This window comes from Akebia trifoliata, chromosome 10, assembly GCF_017979445.1.
Source record: "Akebia trifoliata isolate Shusen 1 chromosome 10, ASM1797944v1, whole genome shotgun sequence".
NCBI lineage: Eukaryota > Viridiplantae > Streptophyta > Magnoliopsida > Ranunculales > Lardizabalaceae > Akebia > Akebia trifoliata.
Genome location: NC_141384.1, coordinates 29,310,596 through 29,325,266, shown reverse-complemented (window position 1 = coordinate 29,325,266; position 14,671 = coordinate 29,310,596). Strand labels below are relative to the sequence as shown.

Here is a 14,671-nt window from a genome sequence, read left to right as displayed (position 1 = left end):
GCCCTTGATGTTTCACTAGGTTACAATTTCCTTGGTCTTTGCTTACGTAGACTTGGTGTGCAACTAGCAAATATTTAATTCTTCTAATGGGACCACTATTAGATCTCCATGATAGCACGTGAGTGGTCTCCTTTTCTCCAATAGTCATAGCTAGATACCATAATGTGCACGTAGACACATTAATATACAAGATTGTGTTTTAGATTCTCATAGGAGTAGATAGGAGACACATTTGTGCCTAAAATACATTTATGGGCCTAGACATGCTGGATTATGGAAAATGTCTACTTGGTTGAATCAATAATGGAACTTTATTTCATTTTTAAACCTTTAAATGATATAGAATGTATGAATAAAGATAGACATACATTGTTCATAATGTTGGTAGTTCCCAACATAATTATTGGTTTATAGGCTTATCACATGAATCCACTTTGCTTTTTTAAGATAAAGTTAGCCCACATCTGAGCCCATCCAATTACATAACAAATTCCTTATCTGTATAAAAAGTTGAGTTGTGATTTTCTTACGCCCCCTCTGACATACGCCCCTTGATGTGGCATGGGTTAGAATCATAGATCTTTTTTCCTTGAGATACACAACTGTACATCCCCATAAACATGTGTAGTTGTGTATCTTGAGGGAAAAGATTTATGATTCTAGCACATGTCATGTTAGGGGGTGTATGGGAGTGAATGTTAGAGGGGGGCGTCTAAAAATCATTACTCTAAAAAGTTTTCAAACAAGATATTCTTCAACTCTTTAAATAATTTTTTTTGAAAAATGATTCTAATTTCTTTCAAAACTCGATTAATCATCCCCTTTTAAAGATCCCAACAAATTAAAAAATGGATTAAGTATTGTCGAATCTTTTCCTAGTTTCCCTTATATGAAAAATGAATAATGCTAAAGTGATCTCGAGATTGTACCTTATATTGCACATCCTGACGTGAAAGTGTGTAGGAACGATAGATGCTTTTCATTGAGATGTGAATAAAAAAGAATCTGCGGTTCCTAGTCACTTTTCACATCAATGTGCGAACTCTTTAAATAATTAAAAAAATGATTCTAATTTCCTTCAAAACTCGATTAATCGTCTCCTTTCAAAGATCCCAACAAATAGAAAAATGGATTAAGTATTGTGGAATCCTTTCCTAGTTTCCCTTATTGAAAAATGAATAATGGTAAAGTGACCTCGAGATTGTACCTCATATCACACATCTTGACGTGAAGGTGTGTAGGAATGATAGATGCTTTTCATTGAGATATGAGTCAAAAGGCATCTATGATTCTTACACACTTTAATGTCAGGATGTGCGATATGAAGTACAATCTTGAGGTCACTCTAGTTCGACTCTTGAAAAATATGCAATTGTCAACTCTCAAATAAGGAGTAAACCGCATAAGGGAAGCATCCGAAATTATGAAATAAAAATACAAAAATAGTAGAAGCAAAGTTACAGTGGATTAGGATCTAATTAGATTACTCATTACTAGATTTACATGTAGATTGGGAGTTATTGACACTATACCATGAGCAATGTTGTTGTCCAAGATAAAGATTCTATTGGCTACCTTACATGGAATCTTTTGAGTCCAATTGTTAATCAATGATTATTATAATTTTCAAATAAATATTTAAAAACAAAAAATTTCATGTATGAATTTCATTGTATGAAATTTTATCTTTATTATATATTTATTTTTTCATTAAAAAATGTTACTTACAATTTGTAGAATATTGGCAACCCATAGAACTAAACCGGACTGAACCAAACCAACTTTATTTTGGCTTGGGTTGGTTTGATTCCAATGGAATTTGGTTCGGTTATAGTTCTTATTTAGTGGAACCAACTTATGTCGATTTAGTTCCAATTTAACTTCAAACTAAACCAAACTGAACCAAGTTGCACCCCTTTTAAATCCAATTCAAACGCACGTATACTTGTCGTCGAAGAGGTTTAGTGATTTCAATGTGGGAAGAAACAATTTGATGAAATTAAAAACAGTACTTACGGTCCATAATTTTTTCATAATTCCAAACTAATTTATTGCAACTAATCTTACCTACCGACATGTACATTATTTCTTCTACCCATGGTAAGCTCGATACCATGGAAGGCATGGGCACAATTGGTTCCCGACGAAGGATACGCGATGAGATGACATGGTGAGTGTGGTGATGCCAAATAGCCATAGTTGCAAAGCCACCCCTTTTTGGTAGGAATGAAAACAACCAAACCTAGGAGTAGTGGGAGTAGTGGAAGCGATCGGGAGTTGCAACTTTGGCTCTTTGAAATGAGTCACCAATGCCCGATTTCCACCCCAAACACAGTTGGATTCTTGGACAGGTTGTTCGGTATAAACATAGTCAACTAATGCGTGTGATAAGGGTGTCAATGGGTACCCAATTACCTGATGTACCCGAAATCGATTAATCCATTTTGGGTCTACTATTATAGATCTGAACATTTTTGGGTTCGGTCTTGGGTAACTATCTTAATGACCAGATTAGGATAAGCTCTCATTCGGTCATCTGATGGGTACCTGACCAGTAAATTAATTTTATTTATGATAATTAAACTAAATTCAAAAAGCCATGTGTCTTGTAATTAGGAGGGTTTCTTCAAAATTTTGAAGCGGCCTGCCTTCTTCAAAAATTTGAAGCGCTATGAAGGGCCGGGCTTATCACAAGCGATTTTTATTTGGCCCAGTCTGGTCATTAGAGAGGCCAATCATGGGCTAGGATTATTAACGGTTCAAACCCGATAGGTCCAGCTCAATCCGGTTCAAAACCAGCCCATTGGCAGCTCTACGAAGTACGAAATACGAAGTGAGACTGTGAGAACGAGTAACGTGGTTTTCTACAGTGAGAGAAAATACATTACGTGAGACGGCCAGTTTGTGATAGACGAATCCGCCATTAAAGCTTTGATTCAGAGCTTCAAATCCTTCATTAAGGTACTTTTTGAAACCCTAGAAATTCCTTTTACAGTTTAAGTTTTCTCTCTAGTTCATGATTTTAGTGGGGAAATGAAGGCAAAGAACAATTGAAAAAGAGGGGTTTTAGGTCAAAATTCTACTATATCTCCATCCTGGAAGCAGACATGCTTCAATTTCCCTTCTTTTATCCCAATGTGAACTAATTTAATGTTGCATCATCTCCTTGATTAGACATACAGGGAAAAGTTTGTTAAATATTTTCCCAACAATTGTTATCAGAGCTATTGGTTCTTATCTCAATCTTGAGTTCAGTTCTTGTGTAAATCATGGAGACAAGTATGATTAGTTTAAACTTTAAATGACCTAACTGGATTATTTGGAAGGTAAAAATGGAAGATCTCCTATATTGCAAAGACTTGTATGCACCCCTAGAAGGTGATGAAACCAAACCTAAAGAGATGACCAACGAAGATTGGAAGAAACTCGATCGAAAAGTTTTTGGGTTCATCCCACAATGGGTCAATGGTAGCGTTTTTCGTCAAGTGTCCACAGAAACTTCGGCACACACTCTTTGGAAGAAATTGGAAGGGTTGTATGGAAGAAAAATAGTTGGCAACAAAGCTTTCTTGATTAGAAAGCTTGTGAATTTGAAATACAAAGAAGGAAGTTCCATTGAAGAACATTTGACTGAAGTGCAATGTATCGTGAACCAACTCTCATCCATGAAGTTGGTGCTCGATGATGAGTTGGAGGCCCTACGACTCCTCTGTTCCTTGTCTGAAAGTTTGGAGACTCTAGTGGTGTCTCCCACTAATTTTGCTTCAGATGGGATTGTCACAATGAGTCAAGTGACAAGTAGCTTGTTGAACGAGGAAACTAGAAGAAATTCCTTGGGTCCTTCAGAATCTGAGGCTCTTATCACAGAAAATTGGGGTCGGAGCAAAAGTAGAAAGCCTTCAATCTTGAGAAGTCAAGAGGAAGATCCAAGTCAAGGAAAAGAATTATTTGTTATAATTGTCGCAAGTCGGGACACATGAAAAGGGATTGCAGTCAAGAGAAAAAAAAAGAAGGAAAAAGATGAAGAAAACATTATTATAAAGATACCACTGCTACTATTTCAGATGGTGATTTTATTGTTATCTCTGTCTGCGATCAATATTGCTTCAGTTTCACTTCTCAAGATACAAATTGGGTTGTCGATACTGATGCTTCTTACCATGCCAGTCCACAAAAGGATTTCTTTACATCTTACAATCTAGGCGATCACGGCCTTGTAAGAATGGGTAATGAAGACACCTCAACCATTGAGACCAATATTGGTTGCAAATTGGTTCTAAAAAATGTGAGACATGCTCCAGATCTTCGTCTCAACTTAATTTCTGCTGGAAAGTTGGATGAGGAAGGATTCATCAATCACTTTGGTAATGGATGTTGGGAGGTTACCAAAGGATCTCTTGTGGTAGCAAGAGGAAAGAAGTGTTGCATTCTCTACAAGTTACAAACACAATTGTATGAAGGAGAGGTGAACACAACGGAGAAAGATCCGTTTACCGATTTGTGGCTTGAGCGAGAAGAGCCTACAAACTCTTGTGAAGAAGCAGATCCTATTTGACATGAAAGGTGTGTCTTTAACTTCGCGTGTTGATTTTTAATTAGAAAATATCATAAGTTTCTATTTCTTAAGAACTCACGAAGAAAAATAAATGTTCTAGAATTGGTTTATTATGATGTTTGTGGCCCTATGAAAGTAAGCTTCATTGGAGGTGCTCGTTATTTTGTTACTTTCATCGATGATTACTTTAGAAGAGTATGAGCATATGAATTGAGGAATTATGATTACAATACGGATAAATTGGATACATATAGAAAGAAGAAAACTTTGGTTAGATTTGCTAATAGTCCTTAACATGGTTTCAGGGATTGGCCGATCTCGAGTCGAACATAACGTTCACTGAGTCGAAAAAACATATGTGATTTGAGATCCACAATAGATCACCCTGGTTAGTAATAGGATCATCCAATCATTGTGGATTAGTCGAGTTGGCCTTGTCTATATCAGTGAATAAAAAGTAATGCATGTTGTCTTTTTGCCATAAATCCCTTCCAAATTTGCTCCTCTCATTTGTTCACCTTTAAATTCTCCTTCCTTGTATTAAGAGCATTTTTAGGTGATTTTGAAGCATTTAAATCATAGAAAAATCAACAATTTGTTTGTAAATTTTAAGCAATTTCCCTTTTTTATGCTAGGCATAATAATTTATTAATGAGAAAAGAAATACATGAAAAAGGAGGTTGAGAGGATCTACTTGGAAGGAATGAAGAAGCTAAAAACATACAATGAAAAAAAAATTGAAAATCTAAAGCCCCGTTTGATAATGCTGTCAAATTTTGTTGTAAGAAGTAGTTGTCAGAAACAGCTGTAAAAAGTTGGAACACTGAAAAGCTTATTTGATAGAGTCTTGTAAAAGTGTTGTGCTGTTTACCAGAATTTGGTAATTATTGTTTGATACAGCTGCTGAATTCTGGTAAAATGACCAAAATACCCTAATAAATATATAAGTACACTATATATATAAATATAATAAATTTATATTAAAAAATTATCAGCCAATTTGATCACTTGGTACATTAAGGTCCTTGACCACTATTGCCTATATATAATACAAAGTAATGGTCTTTTGACGTTTACTGTGAATCATTGAGGACAACAGAGGATACAAGGAACAAAAAATAGGACTCAATTTTTTTTTAATAGTAATGGCTTATAACTTATTATTAACCCTATATCTGTCCAAGCATTTTTTTTTTTTTTTTGCGGGGGGGGGGGGGGGGGGGGGACGACTTGAAATGAACAAGATAATATGTAGTGTTCTTCAATTTTATTTTTTCTGAAACATATCGATCATGATAATTGTCCTCCAATCTATTCCTAGCAGATGCATATAAATTCTACAATCAAAAATCGATATCATATACAATATTTGCAAAATTACACAAAATATATTTAATTCATTTCCTATATACCCACATAATAGAAAGAAAGGGCAAGAACAATGGCTCACCACATTGAGCAAGACGAACCAATCCGTGCCAAACCGACAAGTACTGCTCCAACCCCCACCGTTCACCACCCAATCTCAACAAATCCCAAAGAGCCAAATAAGATATCAACCCCAAAAGGGCAACCGGCATTTGATACCTGTTTATTACCAAATCCTACAAATTCAAACAATTACTCACAAATTACTAAAAAGGGTAAAAAATTTGAGAACAAAATTCATTAAAAATTACAAGGAACAAGCGAAGAACAGAATAAATAAGGTGGCGTAGTTGCCATAGTAATGTTTGACGTTCTCATGAACCCTATGTTTAGTTTTTGAAGGAGATGAAGGAAACGAGCAAGAATCACAAAGACCAATAAATCCAATGGTCCATGATGGAGTCTCAACTGAGAAAGCTTCGGTTGTGAGCTTGGAGAAGGGGTTAAGAGTGAAGAGAGAGATGATTGTGGACAAGTAAGAGAAGTTGAAGAAGAAACTATTGTTGTTGTTGGTGGTGGTGGGTTAGAGGTGGAGCGATTGTGGTGGTTGGAAGAGGAGTGGCGGTCAAGATTGGTGGTTCATTCGTCAAGTATCTCGAGGTAGCCATTGTCGCGAAGCCATGACTTGAAAGCTGGTTCAGGGACGCTTAGGGATAATAGGTTCGCGGAAAAAAATATTTTTTCCCTTTTTTTACGTTTCTGGTTAGTGAAGGATGTGTATATCGATCAGAGATGCTTTCTTCGTCAATGGCATTGATCGTAGATCACCGTTGCTGTGGGGTTTAGGTTGAACGAAAACAAGAGCTGAGAGAGGGAGAGAGATCATTTGGGTTTTAGGTCGTGGGACTTACGTTGTAAATAAATTATTTGATGAAGGGTATTACGGTCATTTCACATGAATAGTTTTTAAATGCAATTGTGAGAGAAGCTCATATAACCTACTCGTCAAAACTGCGGTCAAAAGCCGCAAAAAAAAAAGCTGCTTTTTGAAGTGCTATCAAATGCAAATCGCGGCACGAAATCAAGTTTTAATTGTAAAAGCTGCTTTTTGAAGCGCTATCAAGCACGCACTAAGTTTACACATGAACAAGAGATTCCAATTGGAAAACAATGTTCTCAGAAAATACCCATTTAAAGTTTTTGTGCATTGATGCTCACTTAAACATATGGCCATGATTGATAGGACAATGTCTTGAAGATCTACCCTTTTCCCTTAAAAAAATTCCTATTATTCATTTCATTCCAAATCACCCACAAAATTACAATTGAAATGAACTCCACAATATGCAACCTTGTATACCAACTGCTAAACAATGTCGTAACAGACTCCCTCATAATCAGTGCATCCCATACTGTTGTAAAAAAATGAATAAAAAAATCTCAATGGCTTTGGCTATGCGACCGTGTAGGAACAAATGATTCATTGATTCTCCCTTAGGTTTATACATGGAACAAAAAGTTTCTAACGTCCAATTTGAGAACTAAGATGGTTTAGTGTTATGTCTGCAATCCATAAAGTATATATATATAGGGAAGGGATTTTTGTGTCCCGAATGACTGAAGCAAGGAAAGAAGGGAAGTGAGAATTTATCAAGGAATGGTAAAACTAAGAATTTTCTATTCTTATTCCAGGTCCACAATCTCTTGTAGTTGTTCAAAGGATATATGAGAGTATTCAATAAACGAGACCTATTAATTTCTTGTTAGATGTTTTCATATACGTTTGCAGCGTGAGATTTATCATTACTTTTCTTATGGTGTAATGCATGCTAATGCCTTGCATTACGTTTTTTCTCCTATTTTTATTGTTGTTTTGTCAATTTATTCTGAATTCAAATATTAATATATTATGACTTGGATGTGAAACATGTAGTAGATCCATGAATGCTTGTTCTATTGTTGAAATTTTGATGTATTTTGACCATTTGTGGGACTTTTATTGTTTTTGTTACCCATTTTTTCGAATATTGAAACAAAAGATAAATTTGTTATATATTATGATGTGAATCTAAAATACCTCGTAGATCTATGCATGATATTTCCAGCATTTTGTGCAAATAGTGTGTTTGTTCCTTTGTTATTTAAATATTTGACTATTGAATATTTTTTTTAATAAAATAAAGGATGCCTAAGGAAGATGACATTGATTGGAACTTAGGTAAAACTATTGTGATTATGGAGTGTATGAGAGGATTGCACGATTTAAGCAATATTTAGCTACTAAACAAAGAGAGGTGAAAGCTTGTACTAGATGATTTGGGAAAATTGGAAACATTACAAGGATGCAATTACCTTCCTAAGTGGAGTTGAAATGAGGCTATTGAAAAAGAAAAAGGCGATTCTAGGTAGATTGAATATGTCAATTGATGGTAATGTTGGCTTCAAATAAGGGCATCCACCTTTTCAATTCATCTGAAAAGTCCAGTGATTCATTTTATAGGAAAGATAGAGCATGCCTGACGATGGCCATAAAAGTAGCCATTAGACTTTCCTTGAGGAGGAATGAATCCGATATTCAAGCATGAAGTGTTTACTAGTTCTGGTGGTAGCAGATAGGAGGGTGGAGAAGCTGACACATCTTTGGGTGCAACTAGGATAGTTTTTTTTTTAAAAAAAGATCTTGTTGGGGTTTTAGGGATGATACTAGAGGATCAAAAAGGGGGTGGGAAATACCAAAACTGGTTTTAAAAGGTCAAAGAAGGAGGTACATAAAGGATTGGACCTTTTCAGGTATAGATCCACGAAGGTTACCTGTAAAAGTTGAAAGATACACAGGGTGTAAAGTAGATTTTGAATAAAGTTGGGAGGAATATTACAAAATTGTTCCCATTCAATCCAATTCACTTCAAAGTGGCCATATTATTATTATATTTTTTTTGGAAACTAAAGGATCCTTAATATCATATGATGATATATACAATTGCAGAGTAATGGACTAGCATTATAGGTTTTGCACAGTAACTACAAGTTTTTAAATATTTGGTTGAAATCCCTATGGCCTTAAATGATGTTTCATTAATCATTGCAATCCATATACCATTTTCCTTGCACATCTCATCAATAACTCTTTCAGTCTGATGGAGCAACTATTATTTATTCTTTTCTATCTTGGTGCATTTATCGATTTGTGAAGTTCATGTTTCATGATGTCCATCCATCTCATATCACAATGCCTTCAAATGACGACCATTTATTTTCCAAGGATGTAATGTAGTCAATCAATTTTTTCACCTCCATATTTAACATGTCGCTCATGATATGGAGTAGGGCCTTTGATTATAGTTTTTGACTATGCAATGATGTCTATTTGTTGAGTTGAAGGGGGTCAAGTGAATATGAATAATATTCTGATTGCCTTCCAAACCTTACTCAAGAATCAAAATCTTCTTCTCACACCATGACTCTTTCAATTGTCTCTGGGTAGCCTTCTTGGACCAGTACGTGGAAGGGTCTGTCCATTTATTGGTGTCATCCTCGTATACCCCATTCTCCTCCCTTACCCTAGCTTCTGCCTTCCTTCATCACTGAACCTAGAAACATCCCTACTTTGGTTGTGCTCGATCAAGTGCCAACATCTTCACATCAAATCCTCCCTCCCCCTCCTAGAACTACTAGGCGCCACACCTAGAATGCCACAGTTGCTCCTTTTCACATAAAGTCTTAATGTCCGAGTTGTATAGGCCATTCTGAGTTGTTTTGTCTCTTCCCTGACAAATGACTCACTGGACTTGCTAAATGAATTGGAAAGGTGGATGTCATCACAAGGGCTAATACTACCACCCATCTAGTTAATTCAACCTAGCTAGTGTATATTTGTTAACTGCTAAATGCTTCTTAAATCATACAATCCCTATCATATTAGTTACAGTTACACCTAACTTGTCTTTTGCTATAACCAATTGGTGTTCCATGTGGCTTGTCGATGTCCTCTTCTTTGGGCATCTTTTCTTTTTAGCTAAAATGTTTGCACACACACACACACACACACACACATCTGTGTGGTGTCACTGCTCATGGACTTTAACCAAGTTAGCAAGCTGGCACCTTCAAACATAGAACATATGTAATGACAAAAAGAACAATAAAATGCTTCCATAAAGCTCCAGAATACACCAGAATTCACCAATCGAGCAATCATATGTGTGGATCTATAACATATTTCAGATCCAAGTCATAATAGGTACACTTCCTTAGGCATTTTTTTAAAATAAAAAGGTTCAATATTTGAATAACAGAAACGAACAACTACTTGTATAAAGTCAAAACATATAAAATGACGGAAAAGAAGAAGAAGAAAACAAGAAAAGCCATAATAAATGGGTCAAAATACAATGGAATTTCACCAATAGAATGTTCATGCGTGGATTCATAACGTATTTCCGATCCAAGTCAAAATATTAGATAGATCTTTGTTTATATAGTATTTAAAAAATAATAAATTGACAAAATAACCACACACAAAAAAAAAAAAAGAACGAAAGAAAGGCTGCGCATAAGTGGTCCAACATTGAAGGTGACACTTAGCTAAGTGGTAAAGGCTTTTAAGGAAAGTTGATCCCATGACCTAGGTTCAAATCCAATTGAACCCATCTTCACCTCCATTAATCACCAATCCCTTGCTTGCTTAGCAAAATAAATAAAAAGGTGTGCATGGATCTACAACACATTTCGTATCATACTACTAATATTAAATTAATGTGTTTTTATTTAATATTTGAAAATTCTGAATAATTTGACAAAATAACAAAAAAAGTAGGGAAAAACCATAGTGCTAGATATTCATATCCATTCTACTTGAAAATGCATGTATTTTATAGATTTAACACTGACAACGCATTTGAGAGAAATATACAAACTATTTGTGAGATTAAAAGCAAAGAAAAATAAATAATTGGATTTTACATACCTCGAAAAATGAGCACTAATGATTGATTTTTCTTTGATCAAAACCTTGGGATATTGCAACAGAAACTAGTAGTTTTGGAGATGAAAGAAAGAGTGGAGTGAGTTCCAGAGAGATCCTTGGCAAAAAAGACAAAAAAGCGTTACTTTATTATTGGTACGAATCGGCCAGTTCTCTCAGTCCTACAATGATCAAGAGTCAAGACAATTCCTTGTGTATTCCGAGTCATGTTTTCTTAACTTTATGATCATTGATCCCTGAAACCATGTTCACAACCTTTAAAGTGGGGTCCAATTATTGGAATTGCTATTGCTTGGAATGTAACTTCTGATTAGGATAGCTTTATAAAAGATATGTCTGATTGAAGAAAAATATTTAACCAATTTCTGTGTTGTATCCTAGTTTTTGGACATTTTGATAAATGGAATCACATTTTAGATAGGAGACAATGTGATACCCTCTGTGCCACTGTGATTATTGAGCTGTAGTGTGTTCCATCAGTGGGACACCTCTTGGATTATATGTAGTTCAAACATCACATCTATCTACTAGCCTTAAATTTGCTAACCAATATAATCTTCTATAATTGTTGCCATCATCAAAGCCTTGTCCCAAAAATTTGGGCCTACTGAACATGACCTGTTCCTACATTCAATTCTTTCTAAAGCCATGTCTTCTGTTTATTCAAATGTGTTTTTATATGCTCTCACTATCTCAATCCTGTCCTTTTTGTCTTCCTCTCACTCTTTTAGAACCTTCAACTTGCGTGTTCTTTCTTACTAGAACTGTTTTTGGTATTTGTTACAAATGAACAAAACATCTCAGTCAATTTCCACTTAGTTCATCATCTATTGGGACTGCTATCACATTTTCACAAATATGTTCATTCTAGTTTTTCCACTCAGCCATCTCAACATTCTCATCTTTGTTATGCTCAATCTATGAACATGTCCGTTGATTGGCAGAATTCAACTATACATACTGTTTTACTTGGCATGTTTTTCTATGGTCTATACTGCACAAGACAAGTGCACCTATCTATTTATGTATCAAACCATATTGTTTTCTTCCCCTCATTCTCAAGGAGTCATGATTTTTAGTAATGCAATCATCTTGTCCATAATATAACACCCTGAAATGGTTGTCTTTGGTCCTGAGAACCATAGTTGATCAAGATCTCATCATTCTGGTGAACAGTTGCAGCCATGTGAGACTTACTATGTTGTTGTGATTTCTGTTGAGTGTTGAGGACAGAAGCAGACATATAAATCTAGCCAAATGAATGTCTTACTATTCATTTGGTCATTGATCATATGTGTTGATTATATAACAAATACTTTACTGTTGGCTATAGAAATCATTGTGCATCTCTTGTACATAGTGTTTGTCATGTCTTACTTTTGACTTGATGTTATCCATTTTCTAGGCTTCAAAGTTCGAATAATTGGTAAATCTTTCAATGCTTTGACATATCAAGTAGCCCAAAGTCTAGTCTACAGCAAATGATGCTGGTTTTCCCTTAATCTTATTAGCATCTTGAGTTCGTCTAGTGATATTGATTATATGTTGTGGTGAAAACTGGAAAGTAAGCCATTTAGGAGAAATGCCATATTTTCCTTTCTTAAAAGTAAACGGAAGGCTAAATCATTGTTAATCATTTAATCTTTTTTCAATTGATTTTTATGTTTTAACCTCAGTAATCTGTTGCCAGCTCACTAAGCAATAATGACTAAAATTTCATCTTTTACTAACTTGGTTACATGTGTTTTGTTGCATTAGATTAGAATCATTAAAAGGCCATGACCAACTTTAAACCTTTTTCTTCTTTTGTCAATTTCCTTTTCATGTGGGTTGATTTGCTGATCAAAAGCTGACTAGACCAGATGACGACGACTGCCAGATCTATAATAATCTTTGTATGGTTGGAACAAACTTTAAATTGTCCAGGAGAAACACTTTATTTAGATCAAATGTTTCAATCATTGCTTGGGGTTGATTTTCAGCTTAACATCTCTTGGCTTGGTTGCCCATTAAAGGGTGGGTCTGAGACCCATTACCTGATAAAATACTCTTAGAGCAACTCCAATGCACGACCTATCGCACTACCCATCCCTTCTCAACTGCCATTTTGGGTCGTGAAATCCAAAATAGCGGTCTACAATGCAAGACCCATCCCACAACCCATTTTGGGTCGTGGTTAGTTACACTTGATTTCTCTATTTTTTTGAGGGAAAAATTTCAACTATGTCAGACTGTTTGAAATTTGGGTTGAATTAAAAAAATATTAAAATATTTATGGATAGTGATTTTTGGGTAGCACGGTTGGAGTGCATATCCCATCAATATCCAAAGTGGCTATCAATAAGCCCATGATTACTTATTAATGGACATGGAGATGGGTATCCCCATTGGAGCTGCTCTTATGACAGACCATTCCCAAGACAATGTTTTTGTATTTGGGAGAAGTGGGAATTAATCATCCTTAAAATAGAAAACAGGATCTTATTACTAATATTGACAGCTATTAATTACAATAATTTCTCCATATATGCTGGTCCTTATCCTGTTTTTTTAATGGTGGTATGATTGCAGTTGTGGGGTCGCATACTAGATCATTGTTTTTTTGCTCATGTTGTTTGGATGGAAACTTACTGCCTTCTTCGACCAAATCGAGATATGGTACGACTCTTTTCTTGCTCAATCTAGCTTAGTTCATCTTGTAGATTCTTATCGCTTTCTCTTGGTTACTTTATGAGATAAAATCCTCTCTTTTTTCAGTTTCACGATATCAAAACCTTGTCATTGATATAACATGAAAAGACCTACATAGACCATCACCATTTTCGTTTGAAAAAGAGGGTGTTACATAGTACAAAGAGCCCACGTGTGCCGGATCGAGAGGACCTTTTGGCGTAAGCATATCTCGAGAGATCGCGCATGATCAGCTTGTGGGGCTTTGATTTGCCTAAAATCTTGTCATAGTTGTTTTAACCTTACTCCAAACACCTCACATGTTGATGTCCTTTTTTTTTGTAATATGTAGAGAAAGAAGGTTTGACTGATGAAGTGAGTGTGTGGAACTCTTCCGTACAGTGTTGTTTCACGTAATGGAGAGGAAACACATGCACCACCAAATTTCAATCTCAAATCAAAGGTCAAGCTGGACCATGACTTCTCAGCTTTTATTTATTTATTATTATATGCCATTTTTTAAGTTTATTTTCTACATGATTCATGGATTTAATAATTTATTATTTTGGAATTTTAATGTAATAAGATGTGGCTCTGAATCTTATTGAATAGTGGAACATGATTTGTACTCGTTTAGTTGATTACAAATCATGAGGATAAGGCTTTGATGATGATAATTATTATAGTTGGTATTTCAATTAAAAGACATTTGAACCAACAAAGATGACCTAGTATGATTGCTAAGTAAATGCTTTCTCTGGGAAATCAATTTCTAAAGAAAATGCTCCTGAAATTTTTTTGGATTTTTTTTTCTTTATAAGGTAAAACTCATTTCATTAAGACAGTCGAGGAGACCAACAAAAGGAAATACAAAAAAAAATATTCCCTAACAACAAAGTTTTATTCTAAAGATTTGAGGTCAATTAAATGAATCATGTTTATCCATTCCACTCTGCTCAGAGTCACATTTTTTATTGTTGACGATATCTCCATCCATGTTTGGGTCTTCCTCTCCTCTTTTATGACCTTCAACTTGAAACAGGGAAATTATTTTCTTCTGGAAAATGGTTGTTTCAATAAAATTAAAATCAAAT

The 14,671-nt window shown here is 35.1% G+C and overlaps 1 long non-coding RNA gene across 2 annotated transcripts; it reads left to right on the top strand.

Annotated features, from left to right (window-relative positions):
- Positions 1-2,838: 2,838 nt before the first annotated feature.
- Positions 2,839-14,281, top strand: LOC147393690 (uncharacterized). 2 transcript variants are annotated; one of them, XR_015182158.1, is made up of 4 exons: positions 2,839-4,563; positions 12,757-12,802; positions 13,479-13,565; positions 13,665-14,281. It is a non-coding gene; the product is annotated as an uncharacterized LOC147393690 (long non-coding RNA). The 2 variants fall into 2 exon arrangements; XR_015182157.1 differs by lacking the exon at positions 12,757-12,802.
- The last annotated feature ends 390 nt before the right edge of the window (positions 14,282-14,671 follow it).